Genomic DNA, 17,099 nt, shown 5'->3' with positions numbered 1-17,099 from the left:
ATAGGGGAGAATGGGGTTGGAGGTCATTTCTTCTTTTGGACTGTGATGAGCTAGGATCAGGCCACGCTGTCCAGAGTCAGTTGGACATCTAGCCCAGGTAGGCTAGATGTCCAACTGACATATGCCTACCTGCCTTCTTTGCTGTCATAAATTCCTGAATAGAGAAAGAAAAGGAAGGGTTCTTGGGAACTTGTCCTTAGGACCAATAAGAAACTGATTCCTTGTGTCCTAGAGGGACCAGTCTCTGGACCAGATGGTTGGATGGAGAGTCATGACTTTATCTCAGAGGAAGGACCGTGTGTCATGTTTTTATCATCACAAGCTTGAATGTCAGTGTCCGTTTCTGGCCCCAGGACCCTTGACTAATTGCCATTGTTTATAAGAACTTTGAGAGGTCTTCCATGTGGGCTGCCGTGTTCTGCTCTCAGACCCACCGTGGTCATGGGTGAACTGGCCGTCGGGGTATATTCTACTCACCTGGCAGGAAGATCTTAGGGCCAGTGGCCTTAACTCTCAGAACAGTGGACCAGGGGCTGGCTCAGTGGCTCTACACAGCCCCCATTGGTTCTCATTTTGCCTTTCCTACCTGGGGCTTCTAAGACCGTATCTCGGGGAGGGCTCTTTGCACTCATGATGGGTCACTGCTCCCCGGTACTGGGGGCGGAGATGGGGGCTGGTATATTTGATCAGCTGTCTGAATGTGGGGACTTTCTCTGGGCAGTGTAAATAGTCATTGACCAATTTGTACTGTGCAGCATCATTGTTTTAACCTTTTGCTTGGTGTTTGTTCTAATATATGCTCTGAATATGGAGAAGGTCCCAGGGGAAAGTTGTGAACAGACTGCACAGAAAATTAGCAATGGCTTGGGAGTAGCGGCTGCACGTCCAGGGAGAGAATTTGAAGGGGCTTGAGAATGGACATGATAACCGTGAACGCCCAGAACCACGCTAATTGGCAGAAAGATCGGTCTGACAGTAAGCATCTGTTCTAGGACATTTGAAAAGAAATTAATTCTTGCTGTCGATGTGAGAAGGGGGATTTGTTCTGGAAGGCCTATAAACAGATAAGAATTATTTATAAGTGCTACAGTCACTGAATACAGATGTTGCCGTGTGAGATTCAAAGTCAGGCCACCGTTGCTCTGAGACGGCCTGAGGTTCTCCTAGGTTTCACTCTTTTTTTTTTTTTTTAAAGATTTCACTTATTTATTTGACAGATCACAAGCAGGCAGAGAGGCAGGCAGTGAGAGAGGGGAAAGCAGGCTCCCTGCCGAGCAGAGAGCCCAACATGGGGCTCGATCCCAGGACTCTGGGATCATGACCTGAGCTGAAGGCAGAGGCTTAACCCACCAAGCCACCCAGACACCCTTAGGTCTCGCTCTTAATGGGCTTTCTAGACCCAGGAAGGGCAGCAGTGTGGATCTGTCCGAGGTGCTTCGTGGAGTGTGAGCTAATGGGTTTGGATCTCTTATCTGACCCTGACTGAGCACCCACAGGGAAGGTAGCCTTCTCAGGCTGCTAGAAGTCGGTTTGCGAACCCAGACTCTTGGGTCTGTGGGAAGGAGATGGTTAACCACCAACTCTGGTCTCCCAATGCTATTTCTGTTTGTTCAGCTTTTCAGATTCATCTGTCCCCCTTTTGGAGCCCAAGCAAAATACCGCTCATGAAAAGGGTTTTACTCATCACAGCCTGTCAGGTTGAACCCGTTGCGGCTTTGTTAACTTCAGATACATCAAATTGCTCTCTGAACTGGGTATTTGTTTTCATTTCTTTATCTGCGAATAAAGTAGAGAAGGCTCCGGCAGTAACCGTTAATGGGAAATGAGCTTACAGAGATTTGTGGAGATTTTGCCAAATGGTGTCTTAATGGGAGAGGGAAAGAGGCAGTGGGTCGGCCTGGAGGTAGCCGGCTGCTGGACCTCGGGAAGACGGCTGCCAGGAGGGGGCTGGCTGGGGCCGGCCTGAGCCCAGGCTTCCCCTCCAGAGGCCATGGGGAGAGACGGAATAGATAGTGAACAGCTGTTTGGAGACATTGACATTTTTATGATCTTTGCAGTTCTGGTTCTATATGAAGTTCAGGATGGTAGTAGGTGGGTGGCCTTTACCTTGAGTTTAAAGCAGTGATTTTCCACTGGTGGGTAGAAGGGTGGTAGGATGTATGTTCCCAAGGCCTGCTTGCTTGCTTCCTTCCTTCCTTTTTAAAGATTTTATTTATTTAATCGAGAGACAGAGAGCACAAGTCAGGGAAAAGGGGTAGAGGGGGAAGCAGACTCCCCATGGAGCAGGAAGTCCGAAGCAGGACTCGATCCCAAGACCCAGAGATCATGACCTGAGCCAAAAGCAGATGCTTAACCGCCTGAGCTGCCCAGGTGCCCTCCGTCCTGTCTTTCTTTGTAATCATCTAGTATTACAAGTACAACCCAAAAATCTCATCATAAAAACTAAAGAAAAAAAATTTCTATGAAGGTCCCTTCCTGGTATAGACTGCGTCCCCTTAAAATTCATGCAGTGAAATCCTCACCCCCAGTGTGATGGTATTAGGAGGTGGACCTTGTGGAGGTGGTCAGGTCGTGAGCGTGGTTTCCTCAGGATGAGATTAGTGCCCTTATAAAGAGGTCCCCCAGAGCTCCCTGTTCTGCCCTGTGCGGATACACACGATGATGTCTATGAACAAGAAACCCGACTCGGGTCCTCCGGCCTCTTTGATACTCGCCTTCCAGCGTCCAGAAGTGTGAGCAAGACATTTCTGTTGTATATAAGCCACTCGGTCTATGGTAATTTTTAAATTTTTTCAAAACAATGTATTTATTTATATATTTTTTGGAAAGATTTTATTTATTTATTGGAGAGAGAGAGAAATCGAGAGACAGAGCACAAGTGGAGGGGAGGGGCAGAGGGGGAGGGAGAAGGGGCAGAGGGAGAGAAGCAGAGTTGCCCCTGAGCAGAGAGCCTGAGGTGGGGCTCCATCCTAGGACCCCAGGATCATGGGGCCTGAGCTGAGGGCAGATGGTTAACTGACTGAGCCACTCAGGTACTCCTAATTTTAATAGATTTTATTTTTAAAAATAACCTCTACCCCCAATGTGGGGCTTGAATCCACAACCCCAAGATCAAGAGTTGCGAGCTCCATGGGTTGAGCCAGCCAGGCGCCCCCTAGAGTAATTTTTTCTAGCGACCCCGAATGGACTGACTCGTCCATCTTCCTCCGCTGTCCCCAGACCCACCATTGTTAACGGTTTAGTGGGTATCCTTCCAGGCTTTTTCTCCTTTCTTCAAGAAAATGAACTGTGCTGTGTCTTTTATATACTGAAAGGTAAACACTTTGCCCATTTGTTTGTTTCGCTCGAACATACTTTAAATCCGCTCTACAGCAATCCCAGTTCTGCCTCGTTTCGAGCTCCTTTCTCGGTGTGCATGTATACAGTGCGTTTTCACACCACCGGAGCCGGTGTGTGCTTCCTCTCGGGGGCTGTTTTTACATTTGAACTGACTCTTATCTACAGTCCTAGTCCTTGTGCAGCGTCCCACCACGTTCCTGTGTGTCGTTCGCCTGGTAATTTCCCCATCATTGAGTAGCCGGGTTGCTCCGCGCCTTTACATATGTATCTGTGTACATCTGGAAATGTAATTTTGTTTTGTGTTTTCTAAAAAACACATGGGAACATACTGTGTTGTTGCTACTTGCTTTTTTCAGCTTGCTTTCCATCTTGGCAGTCTCCCCGGGAGATGCGCTCCTCACCCCTCCCCTCCCTTGGGATGTGGCATCTTGAGGAGGCTGCCGGGGGACTGCCTTGGGGAAGGGAAAGAAGTGGTCTCTGCGACTGCATCGGAGATCTCTCGTCTGAGAGAGCGTGGCTGGTGGTCCTGCCCAGAGAGGCTCTGGGGTCAGGGCCGACTTCCCAAGGTTGGGGGTACTGCCTTCTTCTCCGCCCCCTCCCCCTCCTTAATTTATCTGGGTCTCTGGTCCCATAGAGCTGCTTCTCTTTGCTGTCTCTGTAGTGGCAGAGAAGACGCTTCTGCTGAAAACCTGACCAAGTAGTGGGTACCCGAACGTTTACTATGCGGCCAACGTTGGCTGATGTCTGTACTGCCTGGCTGGGGTTGCTCTGAGCGGCCACCTAGGACACGTTTCTGGAAGCAGTCCAGGTTGCAGGAGGCGAGTATTTTTCCCCCAGAGTGGGCCTTTGGAAGTTTTTTTTCCTCTTGTATATGTTCTCTCCATCTTCAGCATTCGGATTCTACTTCACCAAAGAATACCTTGCAGAGAGAAGATGGGGTTGCGGAGGGGGGCCGGGGGGGTGTGGCAGGAGCGCCTTACAGAATGCCCCAGGGAGAAACTGCGACAATAAAACCACCTGAGAGCCTGGAGTGGAAGCCTGGCGTTTTCTGCTAAGCCCAGCCAAGACTGGCCCTCTGCCTCCGTTTTAGTGCTTCCTTCTGTTTCTTGTTTTTGTTTTTGTTTTTTAAGATTTTATTTATTTATTTATTTGAGAGAGAGAGAGAGAGAAAGTGCACATGCTCCTGCATGAATGGGAGGTGAGGGAGGAAGGGGAGGGAGGGAGGAAGCAGAGGGAGAAGGAGAAGCAGGGCTCAATCCCAAGACCCCGAGATCATGACCTGAGCCGAAGTCAGGCGCTTCACCCACTGAGCCCCCCAGGCGCCCCTTGGTGCTTCCTTCTTTCTCATGCTTGGTTGAGCTTTGGCAGATGCAGTTCCCTTCATCCTGGAGGGTATACTGGGCTTGATGGGCTGTTGCCATCCTCGCTAGGCTGGACAGAGCCTCCAGGGCAGGGGCTGGGGCACTGGGGGTTATCGGGCGACTTCACTGACTGTAGAATCCGGTCAAAGAGGGATGAGGTTTTGCAAGTGGGCGTATTGCTTCACTGTCCGCACACCTGTGCTCATTTCCAGGGCCGCCAGCACGGAGTGCTGCAGACCAGGGCCCTCCAGAAACAGTAGGATGTTTCCTCCTGACCCTGGAGGTTGGAACTCTGCGATCAGGGAGCCTGCTGGTCAGGCTTCCTCTGCGTCCTCTCTTGCTGACTTGCAGACGCTCCCGTCCTGCTGGGCCCTCACGCGGTCTTGCTTCTGTGCAGGGACATGCTTGGTATCTCCCCATGCATCTGAATGTCCTCTCCTATAGACACTGGTCGGATGGACGAGGGCCCACCCTGATGGTCTCCTTTTAACTTGATCACCTCTTTCAAAGACCCTCTCTCTAAATACAGCCACATTCTGAGGTCCAGGGGTTTGGGCTGCAACTTAGGAATTTTAGGGGACACAATTCAGCCCCCAACAACATTCTCTTAGTTTCTTTTGGTGTTGATGGTACTAAGGTTGAGAGGTGACTCGGGTAGGGACAGCTCATGCCGTGGACGTCACCAGAGGCCATCAGTTAACATCACCAGAGGCCATCAGTTAAGCACTGGGTGTTTTGAGTAAGAATAGTCCGATGTTCTGGCTGCTGAGCGGGTGGGCTGAGCGAGTCTGCTCCCCAAGCAGCTGAGCTTGCTAAGCGAGACACCGCTGATGGGTGCGCTCATTTCTGATGGCTAGAGGGCACCCTGGAAAGGTGGTCTCCCAGAGGGATCCACCGACAAAAGGGTTTTGAGTCTTTTATGGAGCGGACAGGATATGTCAACGTCCCGGGCTTGGCACAGGGGAGCTGCTTGCTCTTCCGAGTGGGAACTTGGCGACAGTGGCATTCAGGGCCCGCTGGGTGCTGAGCACCGGTCCCCAGGTGCAAGCGGGAGCCAGGCTTGAGGTTTGTTTTGCGAGTGATGCGTTCAGCAGCCTCTTGCGACTTTAGGGAAGAAGCTCGGGTGTTGGTTTTGGTCTCGCCGGCCCGCAGAGGGGCTGAAGGGGTGGACGCAGTCTTCTAGTACGCTGTGCTTGCTGCCTCTGGGAAAGGAAAATGCTCTGCTTTCACGGGTCCCTGGCCATCCTGTGGTGCACATTTAGCTGTGCACATGCACTGCTCCGGTGGTTGGTGTGCCCGTGGTCCTGGCTCCCTGGGCTGCAGGAGAAACTAGTAACTTTGCCTGTGGCATAGAGCTTCGGAGACAGTGCACTCTGGCTCTTGGCCCAGGCTCAGAACCCACCTGTGTCAGTGCGGTGTCTTCCCGGAGGCAAGAGGGTCTGGCATGAAAACGCACACACGCGTGTGCACACATGTGCACACACATATGCGCACACACGCACAGGTGCGCACACCAGAGCTTTTGCTTCGCTTTAGCCAAGCACTACGTGCTTCTTATTTTTATAATAAACTGGCAGTTTATAATAAACTGATTTTCTAAAAAGATTTGTTGACTCATTTGCGAAAGAAGGAGCGTGAGCGTGTGAGCAGGGGGAGAGGCAGAGGAAGAAGGAAAGCGAGAGACTCTCAAGCAGACTCCCCGCCAAGCAGGGAGCCCAACTCTGGGCTCGATCCCACCATCCCGAGATCATGACCTGAGCCGAAGTCAAGAGTCCAGCATAGAAGTGACTAAGCCCTGGGCCCAGACGACAAGGCCCGTGCATAGTAGTGTCACTCTTCAGTACCTCCCTCCAGAAATGCTCTGTGCTGGTCTAGGTCTGCACTTCCTTTCTCTGTCCTGTGTCTTAGGTGTGGGTGGAGGGGAAGGAGTGTCATCCCCGTGGCCCAGGAGCACACCGTGGCTCCAAAATCATAGCCAGTCCCCTCTGGAGCTTCCTTTTGCCAATGACTTGGGTGAATAAGTGTAGAACTTCTCCTCACTTTGACCCAAGCAGGACCGAGGTGTGCTGAGTCCACTGCAAAAGTTCAGTGATACTTACTAACCCATGGCAGTGGAGAGTAGCTCAGGACGCTGTTCTCTCCCGCTTCTGACGTGGTTGGTGTGTTCTTCCCCTGCAAGGCTTCCCTGGCCGCCCATGTCTTGGTTCCACTTAGCACTTCTCCCACAGTGGGCTTTCTCTTCCCTACGCTGTCATCACCCGTGGCCTCGATTCTCTGTGGCCCGAAGGCCGGAGCATGGGCATGGGTGGGTCTGCTCGGGTGCCCCCTGTGTCCTCCACACCAATCAGCACAGTGCCCGGCGCACAGTAGGTCTGCAGGAGGAACTTGGTGAATGTGGGAATGAAGATGTTGGGAAGATCGAATGGGATGGTCTTTGAGAAAACTCCCTCCAGCTTCTAAGTTTAAAGAGCTCAACACCTGGAAGCAGATCCGTGCCCTTTGCAAGGACCACATTCTGGGCACAACAGACAGGGATGAGGCACGGATAATGAACCGTGTGGGTAAAAATGAGAAAACCTTAATCTGATATTTGAATCTGTTCTATGATTTGTCATGGCTTTCCTTTCTTTTTTTTTAAAGATTTTATTTATTTGTTAGGGAGAGAGAGAGCGAGCGAGCACGAGCACAGGCAGACAAAGGGGTAGGCAGAGGCAGAGGGAGAAGCAGGCTCCCTGCGGAGCAAGGACCCCGATGTGGGACTCGATCCCAGGACACTGGGATCATGACCTGAGCCGAAGGCAGCCGCTTAACCAACGGAGCCACCCAGGCATCCCTGGCTTTCCTTTCTTAATGTTGTTTTACCTAAGAAGCTAACGGTTTATACTGCCTTTTAGAACAGGCATTTTCTGAGCAAAGTGATCAGGAAGTGTGTGGGAAGGGGGGTAGGTGGGGCGGGGTAGGGGTGGGAAGGAGCAGGGAACGTTGTCTTTGGTGCTTTAGAAAAATATTGAGACCCCCTGAAGCTCCCTGTGGGGGTTCTGATGTCATTGTGTGCATGGCAGGGCCTAGTGTCTGAAACGGAACCCCTGCACAGGCTCTGGTGTGCAGCCAAGGTCAGTGACCCCTGAATGAAGTCTACCCATGTCTTGTTTTTGTTCGGGTGTTGTTTCCTGGGGTGATTCACTGCAGTTCCAGCACCTCTCTCTTTCCCTTCTAATCCAAGTTTTACTATTGCCAAAGACCGAGAAAAGAGGGACAGAAGGGCTTCCTGCTGGCGACGTAGGGGCGGCCTCAAGATGAAAGGGGGGAGGATCTGGTTCTCTGGGTTGCAGAATTCAGAGCTCACCAGAGTCACCAGGGAGACCTTCTTTTCCCCGAGAGGCTCTAGCTTCCTTTTGGCCCATATTCCCATTTACCACTGCCTTTCTCCTCCCCTGGTTCTCCCGGCAGCCTTTGTAGAAGTAATCACCTGCTTTGTCTGACACCCTGAATCCTGAGTCTGCTCACCCCTCCCCATTTCGCCAAAAGCCACGGGAATGTCAGATTTCCATATGGCGGAGCAAGGGGCTGGCGGTGGCCTCCCAGAAGGCCGGCTCACGAAGATGCTAGAAGTGGTTTAGGGCAGGACCTGTAGGTCATGAGGCACAGGAAGTGCAGTCTAAGGCTAGGTTTTCTTGCTGAGAGTGTTCTAATTCCACATCACGGTTGGGGGTAGAAGTGGGTGATTTATATTGTGTCATGATACTGTAGTTTCTGATGGCATCTTAGGTGATGTTATATAAGGATATTCCATAATGCCATTATGTAACAATATGTTCATTATGTACATTATATCTTTTTTAATAAATGACCATGTACTGTATTATTTGCTCCAGGGGTACAGGTCTGTGAATCTCCATGGGTACACATTTCACAGCACTCACCATAGCACATACCCTCCCAGTGTCCATAACCCAGTCACCCTATCCCTCCCCCGCACCCTCCAGCAACCCTTAGTTTGTTTCACGAGAGTAAGAGTCTCTTATGGTTTGTCTCCCTCCCGATCCTGTCTTGTTTCATTTTTTCCTTCCCTACCTGCCTCTCAGATTCCTCATATCAGTGAGGTCATGTGATAATTGTCTTTCTCTGATTGACTTATTTCGCTCAGCATAATACCCTCTAGTTCCATCCATGTCGTGCAAATGGCAAGATTTCATTTCTTTTGATGGCTGCATAGTATTCCATTGTATATATATACCACATCTTCTTTATCCATTCATCTGTTGATGGACATCTAGGTTCTTTCCATAGTTTGGCTATTGTGGACATTAATGTACAAACATTGGGGTGCACGTGCCCCTTCGGATCCCTTCATTTGTATCTTTAGGGTAAATACCCAGTAGTGCAATTGCTGGGTCATAGGGTAGCTCTATTTTCAACTTTTTGAGGAATCTCCATTCTTTTTTCCAGAGTGGCTGCACCAGCTTGCATTCCTACCAGCTGTATAAGAGGGTTCCCCTTTCTCCTCATCTTCACCAACACCTGTTGTTTCCTGACTTGTTAATTTTAGCCATTCTGACTGGTGTGAGATAGTATCTCACACCAGTGAGCACATTGATGTGTGTCTGTTGTGATGTGATGTGGAGCACTTTTTCATGTGTCTATTGGCCATCTCGATGTCTTCTTTGCAGAAATGGCTGTTCATATCTTCTGCCCATTTCTTGATTGGATTATTTGTTCTTTGGGTGTTGAATTTGATAAGTTCTTTATAGATTTTAGATACTAGCCCTTTATCTCATATGTCATTTGCAAATATCTTCTTCCCATTCTGTCAGTTGTCTTTTGGTTTTGTTGACTGTTTCCTTTGCTGTACAAAAGCTTTTGATCTTGATGAAGTCCCAGTAGTTCATTTTTGCCCTTGCTTCCCTTGCCTTTGGTGATGTCTCTAGGAAGAAGCCGCTGTGGCTGAGGTTGAAGAGATTGCTGACTGTGTTCTCCTCAAGGATTTTGATGGATTCCTGTCTCACTTTGAGGTGTTTCATCCATTTTGAGTCTATTTTTGTGTGTGGTGTAAGGAAATGGTCCAGTTTCATTCTTCTGCATGTGCCTGTCCAATTTTCCCAACACCATTTGTTGAAGAGGCTGTCTTTTTTCCGTTGGACATTCTTTCCTGCTTTGTCGAAAATTAGTTGACCATACAGTTGAGGGTCCATTTCTGGGCTCTCTGTTCTGTTCCATTGATCTACATGTCTGTTTTTCTGCCAATACCATACTTTTACATTGTATTTGAACTCTTCCGCTCTCTCTCTCTCTTTTAGGATTTATGTATTTATTGGAGAGGAGGGCTTCATTGTGATGTTCATCCCTCTTGCCTCTGGGTTCTAGAAGGTGAGATGTCCTTTTGTAGATGTTTGGCTGTCTATAGGCAGATGGCCCCTTCTTTCTACTGCTCCCAAGGGAACAGGTTGAAAAGTTGTGCCTATAAAACTGGACCCGTAGGACCATCGCCCATCTTTGCCACTCATCCTGTGGGGTCTTTCTTTCAGACGGATTAGTAACCAACTGGCCATTTGGAGACCAAAATGATTTGACAGGGTGAGGTGGAAACCTTCAGTCCTCTTGTGCCTCACTATAACTAACTAGATTATTTTACTCCTGTCCCAGGTTGCTAGTGGGCTGTCCATCAGGTTTGACATCCAAGTTGTTGCTACCAAGGGAATGATGCCTCCGCCTCCTTCCCATACATATGTTGAGGCCCTAAACCCCAGTGCGTATTTGAAGGGAAGTCTTTGGGAGACTGTGAGGCTTCCATAAGGCCCTGAGGTGCCTTATCATGGGATTAGCGCTCTTACAAGAGCAGACACCAGAGAGCTTGAATGTTCCTTCTGTCTCTGCCCTGTGCAGACGCCGTGAGAAAGCAGCTGCCTGCCGGCCAGGAAGAAAGTCTGTTGTGTGTGTTTTCTCCATACCACGAAGCTGTTCTTCAGCACCAGCTGGGCATCCCACAGTTCAAGTTCATCCTGACGCTATCTCCCTGCAGATATCTACCTGCCTGCCAGTATCGAGTCCTGGTTGTGTCGGTCATCAGTAGAGCAAAAGTTCCCATCCCCCCTCCTTGGATTTGATTAATTTGCTATAGCGGCTCACAGAACTCAGGAAAACAGCTTACGGTTGACCCCTGGACAGGACAGGGGTTAGGATTGCCAGCCCCTGCCCCCCCCACATACACACAGTCCAAAATCCCTGTATAACTTTTGAATCTTCCGGAACGGAACTGTTCATAGTGAGCTCGCAGTGTTGACTAAAAGCCCCGCTGATACCATCAGCAGTGGATTAATACATATTTGGCATGTTATGTATATTATGTGCTGTATTATAATAAAGTAAGCTAGAGAAAAGAAAATATTAAGAAAATCATAGGGAAGAAAAAAGTGCATTTACAGGACTGTACTATCTTTATGGGAAAAAATTCTCAGCTAATTGGACCCATGCCGCTCATGTGTTCAAGGGTCAGCTGTACTCTTGAGATACTACAAAAAGATAAAGCTCAGAAACAGCCAAAAGGAGAGAAGCATGGGGCCGAGTATGGGGAAAGGCGGGGGAGACGGGGAGGTTTCTCCTCTCTCCCCACACCTCAGTTGGCCTCAACTCTGTGTGTTCACCAAACTGGAAGCTCTCCGAACCCTGTCCTTCTGGGTTTTTATCGCGGTTTCATTACCTGAGCGTAACCCATTAAATCATTGATTCATTCTCCATTCCCACTTTGCCTCCAGGCCGGTGGTCAGGGGGTGGGGCGGAAAGTTCCAACCCTCTAGTCACGTGGTCGATTTCCCTTGGCAACCGACCCCCTCCTGGGGCGCTTTCTTGAGGTCACCTGATTAACATAAGCTCAGGCGTGGTGGAAAGAGGTTGGTGACAATTCCCCTTTCATCTCTCTTATCACTGAGAGGACTCCCCAAACGTTTTTTTAAGAGCTCTTGTGCCACAAATAGGGGCAAAGACCAATCAGATATTTCTTGTTATAAATCGCAGTATCACAAGGGTCCTCCTCAGAACCCAGCCCTCCTGGCACCCCGATCTTGGACTCTCAGGCTCCAGAACTGTGAGAAGCCCCTTTGTGTTAAGTCACCCAGTGTGTGGGGGCTTTGTTAGGGCAGCTGGCGCTCAGACGGTGGTGAAAACTGTTGTCTCAGATCTTGGGTGACTCGGTCCTTCTTTGCCCCTTGCATGGGTGTGTGCCACTCTCTGCAGCCCCTCAGGGGTCCTGTCACTACCCCCAAGACATCTCTGTGGGGTGTCCTTTTGTCCCTTACTAACGCGGGGCCGGATTGTGCTCTCTGTCTGTATGCACGGGCTGCTTTCTCCCTAAAACAGGTGTCAGTCTCCTTTCTCTGGTTTCTTTGTAAGGGTTCTAGTTCTAGGCTGGTTGGGTCCAAGGTTGTGGCGGGGGGGGGGGGGGGGTCTGGCAGGACCAGCCAAAGGGGTCCTTGACTTTGTGCTGGAAAGAAATCAAAAGTGAGGAAGTGAGAGTAGAGTTTGTGAAAGATAGAGTGTAGATATGGTCAGAGCATCTAGGAGACTCAGGAAAGATGGTGAATCTCCTCTTTGCGTGGGGTCGGGGCGGGCATGTTCTGAGGACGGTGGTCTGTGTCTTTTCAGCAATCCAGGAACAAAGATAGGTGTTTAGGTGTCCCTGTAAATCACTCATGCCTTGGAGGCAGGAATTTTGGTGAGTCAATGGTCATGCCAACCCCATCTGATCCCTCCCTAGATGTGTTATCTGTGCGCAGGAATCCTCCAAAGAAATCATTACATCCTTGACTTTTATAAAGAAGACATATATTGTCTGTTCTGTAAGGTTGGGGTGCAGGTCCGAGCAAGAATAGAAACAGGAAAAGGAGTGAAAAAAAAAAAAAAAGCCCAAGTTTTCAGGGCACCTGGGTGGTTCAGTCAGGTAAACATCAGGCTCTTGATTTCGGCTCCGTCATGATCCCAGGTTTGTGAGATCCAGCGCTGTGTTGGGCTCCGCGCTGAGTGTGGAGTCTGCCTCAGATTCTTTCCCTCTCCCTTCCCATCCCAGCCCCCACCCTGAAGCAGGTTTTCATGGGGTCCCTTTAGTTCCCCTATCTCAACTCCCCATCCAGGACTCTGCTTCACAAGCCCCATCAGACCTGCCCGACCGAGGTCATTTGTCAAACCTGTCCTTTGTAGCATTAGCAAACTAAAACCTGATTTCTTTTATAATAATTCCAGGCACACTTAGTTAGAGCAGTTATTACATTTCCAGATATATTGGGTAAAGGTTCTCTTCCATCACAAGTTTGGAAATATTAAAATATGGATGAATATTTCAAAAACTTGTACCTATTTGCTTAGGTATCCAGGCTTGGAAGGCCCTAGAAACATGTTCCACCTTTGGTTTGGGTGGTCAGATGAATAATGGCCCCCAACGATATCCAGGTCTTAATCCCTGGAACCTGTGAGTATTACTTTATATGGGAAAAGGATCTTCGAAGCTGTGATGACGTTAAGGACTTCGGGATGAAGAGGCTGACCTGGTTTATCCTATACATGCAGTCACATGTGTCCATAATTATAAAAGGGAGGCAGAGGAAAATTTGACCCAGTAGAGGAAAGGGCCTCTTCCGGCCCTAGAGGCAGAGGTTGGAGTGGCGAAGCCCAGAATCCAGGGGTGCCAGGAGCCCCCCGATGGTGTAGGAAGCAGGGAGTGGATTCTACCGTAGGGCCTCTGATGGAAGTTTGGTCCTGTCACCCGCTGGCTTTAGCCCAGTGGTACGATTTTGGATTTCCAGCTTCTGGAACTGTGAGACAATGAGCTTCTGTTGTTTAAAACCATCGTTTTGTGATAATTTGTTATTGCAGCCACAGGAAACTGATACAGATTGTGTGGTTAATTCTCTCCTTGGTGCTGCTGCCCCTCCCACCCCTCACTGCCCTGGGAGCTGGTGGTGTTCTGTGAAGCAATTCAGCAGTGAGTCCTTTCTTTGACCAACTTACTGCTCGTGGGTGCCATCTTTTGCACATCTAAAATCTCAGGATAGATGAGCGGCTTTTGCACACATTCAGTGAGAGTTTGATCCCTGACTTCTCAGTGGCTTAAGAGGCTGCAGAGCGTAATTGCCAATAGCCTGGGCCCTGGAATCCCACCGACTGAGATCAGATCCATGCTCTGCTATTTTTTGACCACGGGACCTAGGACTAGTTACTCAACCTCTCCCTGCTATGCCCTGCTCTCCCTACTTCACAGAGATGGTTACAAGGATAGAGTGAGCTGCCAGGTTTCACTGATTCTAGAAACATTTTTGCACATCCTCACCTCTCTAAAATTGGGTTGCATTATTACAGGCAATGGCAGGTCATTGTGACTGTGTTTTTCTTTTTTAGCCATACCTTGTGGGATGGCGCATCTGTGGCAGGAGGCATTTTGGAATCGATGAACACGGTAATCCACGCAGATAGGCCAAACTCAGTGTCTGCATGTTTTAAGAGCCCAGTAACTGTTTGCAATGAAGTGTTTGTTTCAATTGTAGCAAGGAGGCAGAGGGTTTTAGATGCACCTGATAGCTGGATACTCTTCCTCTCTCCTCCCTGTGCTCAGGAACCTCCCCTGCCCTGTCTCCCGTCATTTCCATTCCCCTGGTACAGCCACTCTGCAGAACCTGCGGCAGGAGAGTGAGAATCCGTGTTTCCAAGTGATAGGTCTGGTCCTGTTCTCCTCTTTCCTCCCTACCTTGCAGAAGCTGCCCAGGTGTAGTCCTGGCCTTGCTTACTGGACTTGTATAACTTGAACTTGCTCCCATGGCCTCTGTGCTGAAACCTTAAAATCTTTCTTTCTTTTTTTATTTAGTGTTTTCAGGGTCTTTTGAGACCTTCAATCTTGACTTGCCCATCGATTTTTCTTCTGTCCTATTTTTGTTTCTGTGCTCTCTGGGGGCAGATGAAGTACTCCTGTGGCATTTCTTAAGGCGATTCTGTATCTGTCAGGGTCTAGTGGTCTGGGAGAGAAACCATAGCAGTCATCTGAACACAAAGAATTTAATATAAATATAATATAATATAATATAACATATTTATATTATATAACATATATAATGTAGTATAATGTCTTTATACTGTATATTATAAAATATATTTTGTAATATATACCATATATCATATAGTTATATTTTATAATATAATATAGAGATAATATAACGAGGTATGAATTTGTTAGGGTACCTGCTGAAGGCAGCTACACCCCTAGGACTGAGGAAATGGAGAAGTTAGAACTATGGACACGTAAAGGAGGGGCCCCTTAGAGGGAAACTCCAGTGTCCAAGGAGGACACACCAGCAGGCTGGTGCCAATGTCGTGGGCTGGGGCACAGTGAAGCTAGTTCTGCAAGTACCAGAAGAAGCCCGGAGCGGCCTCGGCACGTAGCACAGGCAGGGATTGCCACTGCCATGGTGGACCTCGGCTGAGGGGCGCTCACGGCAGCGACCGGCCCACGGGAAGGTGCGTGCCCCTTCCCACGCCCCATGGTTTCCTCTCATGGGCCTGATCGGCAGAACCTCGTGAAGAACAACCGGCAATACAAACATTAGTTCGAGAAGCCTCAGCCCCGGGGTTATGGAGATCTAGAAAGCTGCCCCGGGGCTGGTTCGGACTTCAGCCCCCTTCAGCTGGCTCATGATGCTGGCTGTGCAAACGAGGGTGCCTGTCCGCCAGGGCTCTGGATCCTGAGCAACAGGTACTGCCTCTGGCTGATTGAACAGAAGCGGAGCTTGGAAGAGCTCACCGTGGAGCTCCCAGAATGCTGGCAGGAGAGGAGGGAGCTGGAGGATGAGGCTCAAGGCTCACATTTCAAGCACAAGACCCCAGGCCAAGTCCCTGCCCTGATGAGCCGAGCACCGCCGGCCGGTTTGCCTGGTGCCTGCAGCTTTGCCGGATACACGACTGGGAGGTACCTGCTGCTGCTTTTGCACCAGCCAACACCGGCAGGGCAGAGGGGCGGGGAGGGGGGCCAGAGGGTTAGAACCCAGCTGACTTCACTACCTTTTCGGTCAGTCTGGTTTGGGTGCCTTTGAGCAGCACAGCCCAGTCATGCCATGGCTGAGGGTCTCGATTTTTAGCCTCCGTTGTGGGAAGAACTTTTCATTATCTATCCCATGTCGGAAAGTGGGCGATTCCCTGGATACGAAGGGATTCAGATAAAGCACCACCGAAAAAACCATCCAGTCTACTGGGCAGTGTTCATCTCAGTAGGAAATGGGTCCATGACTTCCCGTGGGTTCTCTGAGGAGTCTGCAGTCGCCAACATGCTGAAAAAGGCTGAAGATGGCTCTGCAGGGAGTGCTTGTTACACATGCATAAATTTCCCTCTAAATCTAAGAGTACGATAAATCCCTGGTAAGAAGAACCCTTTGATGGTTGGGATTTCGAGATGTTCAGCGGCTTTATTAATGATGAGCAGCCCCAAGAGGACCTTACCTTGCCGAGTGCTAAACCCTATGAGATTCCAGGATGGGAAGGGTCTCTTTGAGCCCCTTCTCATTTTAGTTAATCCCCCAGCAGCCCTGCAGAGTGGGAAGATGAGTTGTTCTTGCGTTCCGGACGAAGGCAGGGCAGAGAGAAGAGCACGTTTTTGAGGTTGGCACAAGGACTTGAGAGCCGGTCAGGAAGGAAGCCGTGTAACTTGGATAACTGACAGCTCCAGAAAGGGACACTCGTGTTGTCTCGAGGGCACGTGAATTCTTTTTTCTTGGTGGGGTCCATCCGGAGCTGCTAGGGGTTGAGCGGTTGGCCACCACTGTCTTCCGAGGGAGGTGGGACTGTGTGTGCATTTGCAGACCTGTCCCCTTCTCTGGGTCTTGATCATCATCTTTGTTCTCTTGTCGTCTTTCTCTGTGAGACCCCAAGCCCCCTTCTGGTATACGCCCCACTCACCACCTGAGGCAGGAATGTCTAACTACTAGCTGTTTGTGTATGTATTTATTTATTTTTAAAGATTCTATTTATTTTGTTTTATTTTATCTTTAAAAATATTTTATTTATTTATTTAACAGACAGAGATCACAAGTAGGCAGAGTGGCAGGCAGAGAGAGAGGAGGGATACAGGCTCCCTGCTGAGCAGAGCGCCCGATGTGGGGCTCAATCCCAGGACCCTGGGATCATGACTCAAGCCGAAGGCAAAGGCTTAACCCACTGAGCAACCCAGCTGTCCCAAAGATTCTATTTATTTGTCAGAGAGAGAGGGCACAAGCAGGGGGAGTGGTAGGCAGAGCAGGCAGAGAAAATCAGCCTCCCAGGGAGCCTGATATGGAGCTCTATCCCAGGACCCCAGGATCCCCAGGACCCGAGCTGAAGGCAGACACTTAACTGACTGAACCACCCAGGCATCCCTAATTACCAACTGTTTAA

At 49.5% G+C, this 17,099-nt stretch overlaps 1 protein-coding gene across 6 annotated transcripts in view; it reads left to right on the top strand.

Moving 5' to 3' along the window:
• SLC39A11 (solute carrier family 39 member 11) overlaps positions 1–17,099 on the top strand; it is a 321,511-nt gene that overhangs the window by 43,945 nt on the left and 260,467 nt on the right. The gene's annotated exons all lie outside the window — the stretch shown is intronic.

The sequence above is a fragment of the Mustela erminea genome, chromosome 18, assembly GCF_009829155.1.
Source record: "Mustela erminea isolate mMusErm1 chromosome 18, mMusErm1.Pri, whole genome shotgun sequence".
Lineage (NCBI taxonomy): Eukaryota > Metazoa > Chordata > Mammalia > Carnivora > Mustelidae > Mustela > Mustela erminea.
Note: the sequence above shows the minus strand (reverse complement) of the source record. Positions and strands in the feature narration are given on the sequence as shown.